This window comes from Chiloscyllium plagiosum, unplaced genomic scaffold (assembly GCF_037043375.1).
Source record: "Chiloscyllium plagiosum isolate Xiang-an unplaced genomic scaffold, Cpla_swu_hap1 HiC_scaffold_47, whole genome shotgun sequence".
In the NCBI taxonomy this organism is placed as follows: Eukaryota; Metazoa; Chordata; class Chondrichthyes; order Orectolobiformes; family Hemiscylliidae; genus Chiloscyllium; species Chiloscyllium plagiosum.
Genome location: NW_028270185.1, coordinates 26,117,359 through 26,126,702, shown reverse-complemented (window position 1 = coordinate 26,126,702; position 9,344 = coordinate 26,117,359). Strand labels below are relative to the sequence as shown.

The 9,344-nt window shown below is 41.1% G+C and overlaps 1 long non-coding RNA gene across 1 annotated transcript; it reads right to left on the bottom strand.

Annotated features, from left to right (window-relative positions):
• Window positions 1-7,757: 7,757 nt before the first annotated feature.
• On the bottom strand, window positions 7,758-8,989 carry LOC148136019 (uncharacterized). Its single transcript, XR_015754710.1, has 2 exons — window positions 8,902-8,989; window positions 7,758-8,189 (listed from the first exon to the last, which is right to left on the bottom strand). It is a non-coding gene; the product is annotated as an uncharacterized LOC148136019 (long non-coding RNA).
• Window positions 8,990-9,344: the final 355 nt, after the last annotated feature.

Below are 9,344 nucleotides of genomic sequence, written 5' to 3'. Positions count from 1 at the left end.
AATGCTCATTCAGGGTTCAAAAATGTGGCAATAGAAGAGGCTTGGTTGATAGATTAATATTTAAAACTTTCAGAATTCTGGACTGTTAATCCTATGTAATGCTCTCCAACTCAATTATTAATCATAGTCATAAGATTACAGGTACTGAAGTTAGGTATTTGTTGAAACTATTTTATTCGACTTATTATCAGTATTTTCATTTTGATACATTGCCTTAAAACTGGTTGGCGCACATTTCTCATTGAAACATCATCCTCCCATGAAGGATATATATCACAAAACAAAGAGCAGAACTCACTGAAATTTTAGGTGTGGAAAGATTGTGAATTATCGATTGAGAAACTGTTTATCAAAACCTAATTAGGATCAGACTTGAAATAGTGTGAACACGTCCAGCTCTATATCCATCCTTACTAATGTCAAGACAATAAATTAGAGATACTAGGTCCCACAGCTTGCCCTAACCTTGCTTGAAGATTAATCAGTCCCAACTATTTGGACAATAGTTAACATGTCTATGGGACATTTCATTGAATTAACATTGCTGCTCTGCCATTTTCCCTTTCTGAAATTAATCACATCAGTTTATCTCCATTTTGGAAACTTTTACGAAACATAGGGGAAGAGTTTCCCATTTGTACTCCACGATGTTTCTGTGTTCTGGACCAGACCACAATTTCTCAAACCATATCAGGAAATAACCGAGACTCTAATTTTTATCTCATTTAAAGGTAAGTATAAGGCATTGTATTCCAAATGTGACTTGATTGGTCAAACACTCGGCTTTAAACAAAAGCTCAATTTATTCTTCCACCATAGTTAAAGTAGAAACCAAAAAAAGAAGAATTGATATAACTTTAACTGTCGAAATTCTTAACAAATTGTTATATTATTTAATTATGACTCTTCAATTGTACCAACACAGCAGCATTCCCACAAACATAGTTGGTGAAGGCAAGTTCATCAAAATAGATTTCCCTCATTTGCTATCTCCTCCAATCTCAGAAGCAACGCTAACGGAATGAATCTAGCAGCAGAGAGAGTGACTGCAAGCTTTTTGCAGCAGCAGCAGCAGCGGAGTGAAAGCTGTGTCCAGCAGTTTCAATCCAAAGCTCAAACTTCAATAATTGTCAGCCCTGGGTTTGTAAGAGTCCGATTCCACCCACTCATTCTTCTTTTGCCTACTTGAAAAAAAACATTTATTTACTGTTTTCCATGGAGCAGTCACCTTGGCACCAAATTTCTGAACACTTCTTCAAAAGAAACCGGACAGAACAAATTTCTCTTCAAGGCTGATGTCATGACAATTGTCAGCTCCATCAGTGGACACAACAGAATTATCAGTTGGACAACATAAAAGGACAACAGCATCAAAGGGCAAAGTGAGAAACATTCTGTTTGTGAAAGTTATTTGATTCTCTTTGGGACAGCTACTGACACAGCTCCAGATCTCAGCATTTGTACTTTTAAAGTCTGCACCACATTATTGTGCATCTTTTGACAAATGGCGCAGTTTACATGATTTTTTGACAATCAAATCATTTCAAAAAAACACATCACAGTTGGAACTCTGCACTCAGTACCCCTCTGAGTGAACTGTTCTTACAAATATCACACCTCCTCACATCTACTGATTGCTGCAAACATGCAAGATCATTGAAGCCATCCGTGCTGATCCTCGCTTATCACTCCATAACCTGCTGAACCCTGTTGTATCTGGGCTCCTGTTTGGAGCAAGCTGCCTAAGCAAGATCCACCAACACAATTCCTTTCCATCAAGGAATGGGAAACACCAGGTGTCACTAGGAAGTGGGTTGTTACAAAACCCATCTGACCGATAACAGGCATTAAACTAACACAGAGAGAGCGTGGTCTTGCTAAACACTTTCTCGAGCCGTCAGGACTGAAGCTCAGCAAAACTCTATCAATGTGGTATCAATGCAAGCCGATTCTGCGCAGTACAGAGAAACACACAACGCTGCACATTACTGAGGAGCCTCCTAAACAGCAAAATATTCACTTTAAACTCCGTGAGCGAGGGAAATATCATCTGTCATTGAGATTTGCCTTGCTCAATGGAAATAAAATAATTAGCAATCGTACAGTGGAAATCAGCATGGTTTAGTCCAGGGATTCATACAATTGAAGTTGTTACAGGACTTACCAGGAATGCCAACAATGGCAAGAATGGTATAGTATATTTTTTCAATTACTTGTCTTACAGGATACATTTTGTACTTTGTGAAACAACCTTCCCTTCCTGCTACTGGCAAATTGTTGGAATCAGAAAATTAGAGGAATTGGACTTTATATTGGATGGTATCTCCGAAGGGAAAACTTTGAGTACACCTGGTTATGAGAACAGGTTTATTTTAATGACATGATGTCATTGAGATTTATGTCTGTGATTGAATACTCCAAAGACTGGATCCTATGGAGGTCTAAAACATTAATTGCAATTTGTCTTCAAACGACAATACTTGCATCATTTCATGTGCTATCAGCTCAATGAATATCTAATTTATTTGATATTCTTTTCAATGATGACCTTCATTTTGCTGAGGCTATTCAGCCACTCAATACCTCATGGTGTAGAGCTCCTTGAGAATTGTTGCACTGTTATAGCATTGCTTTCCTCGTTATTTCAGCTTTACATCTCATTTGGGAAATCCTATGGTGAATAAGCACTCTGATACAGAGCGTGAAGCTGATATTGACCACACCAATAACTGGAGTGAACACCGGGTCACATTTCCTCAAATCGAAGACAAAAAAAGAATTCAGAACCTTAATCTCAGAATCATAGAATGATTGCAACATACAGAACAGAGCTGGCCCATAGATCCACTCAGCTTGTAAAATTACACAAAAAGCTACAACAAATCTCACTTCCCAACATTTTGTCTTGAATTTTCAGTGTTCATCCAAGTGCATCTTAAAGGTTTTGAGTTTTCCCACCTTAGTTACTGTTATGATGCTGTCATGTTTTTTGAGAAGAGAGGTCATAAAGACAGAGGTTCTGAAGAGGTTTAGTTTAACAATGGAAGGGGAGTGGCCAGTTTTCTCAGTTCAGTAATTTTCTAGTTTTAAATTAAACTGTAGCAGTCACAAGATGTGTGATTCCAGGAGAGTGGCATGTTTCAGTAAAACAATCCTCGGACTTACTCTGAAACCACTTTCTGGATGTTATTCCCTCCTTCCTGTTCGAATCTTTTTGAATTAACCTTTATTTCCCCGGAGTGTATTTATGTGATGTTCCTGTATTGGAACAGGTAATTAGTAATAGTGACTGTATCAGGTCACTTAAGCTTTCCAATAGTTATGTTTTTGAAATTCTGCTTTCATTTGTTCGTGTCTCAGCTGCAGTGTTTACATACATTCTGTTTTGCTAAAACCAAATAATTTGACCAATGACATCACACCTGGAGCACCCACTTCACATCTGCCTTTAAAATTAAAACAAAAGTTAGGGTCTAGGCTACCTTCTCAAAATGTTTTGAGGTCTGGCATGGTCCGTAACAGTTACCCTCCCAGGCAAAATAGTGCTGACCCCTACCATCCTCTGGGTGTTGTGTCCCCTCAGGGGAAGGGCAAGGTTGCGAAGGTGGGACCCTCTTGGTAATCTCAGGCAGTATGGGAACTGATTTCCAGCATCCATAGTTCATTCGGTTTTTGTTTTGTCTCAATGTTAATTCTGTTTCTCGCTCTCCAGATGATACCAGACCTGATGAATATCTGCAGCATTTTCTACTTTTGTTTCGGAGATCTCCTTGTGCTGGGAGTTGATATCTTTGCGATGACTAATGGAGTCCTTCGCTCCTATTTCCAGAACTGGGACTTTGTGCAGCACTCAACATCCTCAGTACCAGACATTCATTGAGCGCCTAGTGTAACATTATGTATAACTTCATGAACAACAAACTCTCAGATCTAAGCCGTGAAAAGAAGATTGATCACCGCTAAAAAGGGTGAATCGTAACTCCATATAGATTAGAACACACCTTAATACTGGAGATTGAACACAATAAACCTGCTGTCAGATTTTTACTCACCATAAAAACATTACGATCTACTTCTGTGAAATGCTGAGGAGAACGATGAAACATATCACACTGTGTTAACTGTTTGAAAATATTTCAAAATGATAACACTTTTTCACTTTGCCATTAATTAAATAACAAACCACAATAAACATTGAGAAAAGATTCCTTATATACTCGAACCAACAATGAAGAACCAATTTTCTCCGCCCCCCCCCCCCCCCCCTTTAGTGAGAGACAGTATAGTTCTGCAGTGATAACTCGTTTCAGTACTGCATATTCTTCAAAAACGTGCCAGTACTGTACTGTGCTCTGAAGCAACACGTTACTCCTGTGAGGATCTTAGCTTGATATTTTGTAGAACTCTTGGCTTACAAAAAGGATCATGTTTTCAACTTAGTCAATAAAACAAACGCTCTCAAAGATGGAATTCGGGAAATTTCCCTCAACCTGAGCAAGTGTTCACCATAGAGTAAATTCTTTAAATCAAGACTTTTAAGAACAACTCAGTGTATTTAGCCATGTACCTGAAACACCAACCACAGGGAGAATCGTATAGATTATTTTTAGGATATGCTGAATTGGTCGATGTACTTTGGCAGTGAATTACTGTTCCCCTTTGTGCTGTTAGCTCTCTTTCTGCAAAAGAAACTGAACTGTTTCATTGTCAGAGCCTTTAAGTTATCCAATGCAGGATTCCACAGTGAGATTCAGTTTGAAACATTTGGTAAACTGGGTATTTTAGGTAATTGACAAACTGGTTGCAAAAGTCCAATTTGTACTTGCTGAGGTATTGCATTTACTTCAGAGGTTGAACTGAGCAACCCAAAGCAGTGAACAATTCTCCTTGCAGTAAGCAACTAATGCTTACTGAATCTGAATGCTTATGATCCATTATACATCACCAGACTTTCAATTAGATAGAGTCAGAGTCATGTACAGCATGGAAACAGAGCCTTCGGTTCAACCTGTCCATGCCGACCAGATATCCCAACCCAATAGAGTCCCACCTGCCAGCAACCGGCCCATATCTCTCCAAACCCTTCCCATTCGTATACCCATCCGAGTGCCTCTTAAATGTTGCAATTGTATCAGCCTCCACCACTTCCTCTGGCAGCTCATTCCATACGTGTATCACCCTCTGTGTGAAAAAGTTGCCCCTTAGGTCTCATTTACATCTTTCCCCTTTCACCCTAAACCTATGCCCTCTAGTTCTGGACTCCACGAAACCAGGGGGGGGGGAAAAAAAACCTGTCTATTTATCCTATCCATGCCCTTCATAAATTTTGTAAACCTGTATAAGGTCACCTCTCAGCCGCCATCGCTCCAGGGAAAACGGCCTCAGACTGTTCAGCTTCTCCCTTGGCAACATCCTTGTGAATCCCTTGCAAGTTTTACAACATCTTTCCAATAGGAAGTAGACCAAAATTGCACACAATATTCCAACAGTGGCCTAACCAATGTCCTGTACAGCCACAGCATGACTTCCCAACTCTTGGACTCAATACTCTGACCAATAAAAGAAAGCATACCAAACACCTTCTTAATTATCCTATCTATATATCCTATTCAAATATTTCAGCAAGAGGCCCAGCAATTACTTCCCTCCCTTCTCAGAGAGTTCTAGGGTATACTTGACCAGGTCCTGGGGATTTATCCATCTTTATGCGTTTTAAGACATCCAGCTTCTCTTCCTCTGTAATATGGACATTTTAAGATATTGAAGTCTATTTTCCCACATTCTATATGTTCCAAGTCCTTCTGCACAGTAAACACTGATGCAACATAGTCCTTCAACATCTCCCCTCATCGCCTGCAGGTGCACAAAGGTTGCTTTTGTGATTTTTGAGGGGCCCTATTCTCTCCTTGGTTACTCTTTTGTCCTTGATACATTTATAGAATTCCTTTGGATTCTCCCCAACCCTATTTGCCAGAGCTCTCTCACATCCCCTTTTTGCCCTCCTGATTTCCCTTTTAGGTATATTTGGGAATCTGAAACACAAGGATAGAACGTCAGAGAAAGGGGCAGATTATTTGGGACAGATGAGCAGACAGCACTTCATTCTAACGTCAGTGAACCTTTAATATTGTCAATCCCTGAGGATACTCATCTGAATCCATTTCTCCGGTATCCTCACACAGTCCAAAGATGTGCAGATTAGATACCTCGGCCATACTAAATTACCCATAATATTCAGGGATGTGTAGGTAAAATGGATCATACATGGGAAATGCAGGATTACAGGGTAAGGGGGTGAGTCTAGGCAGGATGCTGTTCGAAGAATCAGTGTGGACCTTTTGGGCTGAATCAAGTTTCCACATCAATTCTATGCTGCTTCACCTCTGCTTCTGAGGTAGACAATCACCTGACCCAGTATCCCCTTCAATGGGTCATAGAGCCGGAGAGATGTACAGCACGGAAACAGACCTTCAGTCCAACTCGTCCATGCCTACGAGACATCCTAAGTTAATTTGCCAGCAGTTTGGCCAATATCCTTTTAAATCCTCCCAATCCATTTACCTATCCAGATGCCTTTTAAATGTTGTAATTGGACCAGCCTCCACCACTTCCTCTGGCAGCTCAATTCATACACACATCACCCTCTGCATGAAAAGGTTGCCCCTAAGTTCCCTTTTAAACTTTTTCCCTCTCTTCTTAAACCTATAACCTCTAGATCTGAATCCCCAAATCCAAGAAAAATATTCATCCTATTAATGCCCTTCACGATTTTATAAACTTCTAATGTCACCCCTCAGTCCCAACCTCTCCATATGGCTCAAACCCTCCAACCCTGGCAACATCCTGGTAAATCTTTTCTGAAACTTTTCAAGTTTTACAGTATCCTTTTGACAGGGAGACTGGAATTACACACAATATTCAAAAAGTGGCCTAACCAATGTCCTGTACAGCTGCAACATGTCTTCGCAACTCCTATACTCAATGCATCATCAGGTCTATTTGAAGGAAAGAACTGTCCATACTGGAGATTTCAAAACTAATACAGAAAATGTTGGTGAAATTCAGCAGGTCTGGCATCTGTGGGGAGAAAGCAGAGTCAAACTCTTGGGTGTAATTATTCTTTTTCAGTACTGAAGATTTCTGATGCTAATGATGGCTGGCCTGTTGAGTTTCGCCAGAAATTCGTGTTTTTATTTTCGTCACGTTCAATTACTTATGATCACGGTCTTGTTAAATGCGTTTGAGAATTGAGAGCCATTCAGTTGCACAGCGATGGTGGTATAGTGGTAAGTATAGCTCCCTTCCAAGCAGTTAACCCACGTTTGTTTCCCAGACATCACAGGGTGGTGCTTTCAAAGCCATTTTGCACAGAAGAACTTGAAGATGAACTGGCATTATCACCTTACTTTCTCTGAAAGTACATGAATGTTTTATTCGGAGAGAAAACAAAACCATCCAGATTGCTCCTCACTTGTCATGATGATGGTTTCTATGAATTGCAATGTGGAAGTGGGCAACAAAACTCAGCAACTCTGAAGTTTACCCCTCTGCAGCTTCCCAATTCTTATTTAAATGTTAATTGCAGCACAGCAATTTTTTTCGAAAAGTGAGACACTGCGCCTGTTGGGAACCTCAAATAATCACACAAGCTGCTGGAAACATTGAACAGTTCCAACAGCGTCTATTGAGAAGGGGAGGGAAGATTAATATGTCAGATCTATTCAAGGTTAAAATAAACTCTAACCAGAGATCCTGAGTTTTACCTTTTTACATAAATTAACACTTTCTTTATTCCTACTAATGCTCTTTCACACTAATGCTCTTTCTTTACGAAATTCTGCTCAATTTTGAACAAAACGTATCCAAACAATATTCTTTATTTTGTACAATCGGTTGTTTTATTTCTCGGGGCAAAAAAGTGAGGACTGCAGATGCTGGAAACCAGAGTTTAGATCAGAGTGGTGCTGGAAAAGCCCAGGTCAGGCAGCATCCGAGGAGCAGGAAAATCGACTTTTTGTCTGAAACGTCGATTTTCCTGTTTTATTTCCCAATCGTGTGCATCAATCTGAGTGCTTTGTGTACAGAGAGAGTCCGTTTGCTCACATGAGCCGCTTCATTACCCCGACAGACCCTGAACATTTCCGTGAGTTGGTTGCAGTTCCCGCTTGCGGCCAGTAGCTGTCACTAACCTGTGGACAGTGAAGTTCCCGGATCAGAGATTAAAAACAACACAGTAATTATTCCCACTTTGTGTTGGACGGTGTGCAGGAGAAATAATAAGGGTGGGGACCACTGCTATTACAGTTTTAGGGGTGGGAAAGGGATTGGAAACGTCCGAAAGGTAGTAGAAATGGCCATATGGACAGCGTCTATGGTAAAAATGAATATATAACTACAAATTAATACATGTGGAGATGTTACATAAGTGCAAGGTCTGGATTGCATGCTCGAGTCAGCCTTGCCCGACTGCGGCCTGTCAGGTGACAAAAGGTGAAAAGATGACCACAGCACAATGTGGGGGTCAGCAGCAATCCAGAGGACAATTGTGGCAGAGTCTGATTAGTTAATGTAGGCTCAGTGCGATTGGTTATGTAAATATAACGGGGGTAGAGCCTGGCTTTTAGAACATAACTCACTGAGTACTCTCACTGTTCGTGGCTTTCAGGGTTGGTGGCTCTGATAGCTACAGCTTTTGTTTGCAAATAATGGCTTATTATCTTGAGGAATTCTCTGCGTCTCCTGGTCATTCCTAAAAGGTATTATCAACCATAACATGCTAATTAATCCAGGAGAATCAATGCATTCGTTAAGAATCCCGCCCAATTTAAATACAAACCTCGGGGCTGCGTGAGAGAGGAAAATATAAAATAAAATCAGTAGCGGCCGCCCGGCCCCACTTACCGGCAAGATGACATGTTCAGGGAAAGGAGCGGGGCCAAAGCGGAATCGCTCCCTCACCCCACCCGCCCGCCCGCCCCCAATATCCACCATCATGACCTTCAGGAACAGGACTTGACTGACACAGTCCACTCTCCCTCCACCCCCAATATCCACCATCATGACCTTCAGGAACGGTAGTTTGTTGACACAGTCCGTTCTCCCTCTGAGCCTTTTCCTTTCTGGGTGGGACCGCCGCCATTTTAGCTCCAGGCTCCGCCCCCTCCCCCGCCGCGCGCGAGCTGGCGGTTAACGGCCGCCTCGTGCCCCGAGTGACCGTTAGCAGCTGCTTCAGAAGATAAACTCTTTAAAGAGAAACAACCCTTTCAGGAGAGAAAACAGAAACACAAAAGGGCCGACTTTGGTGTCGCCAAACAAAATAATACGTTTTAGAATGAAAAATACTC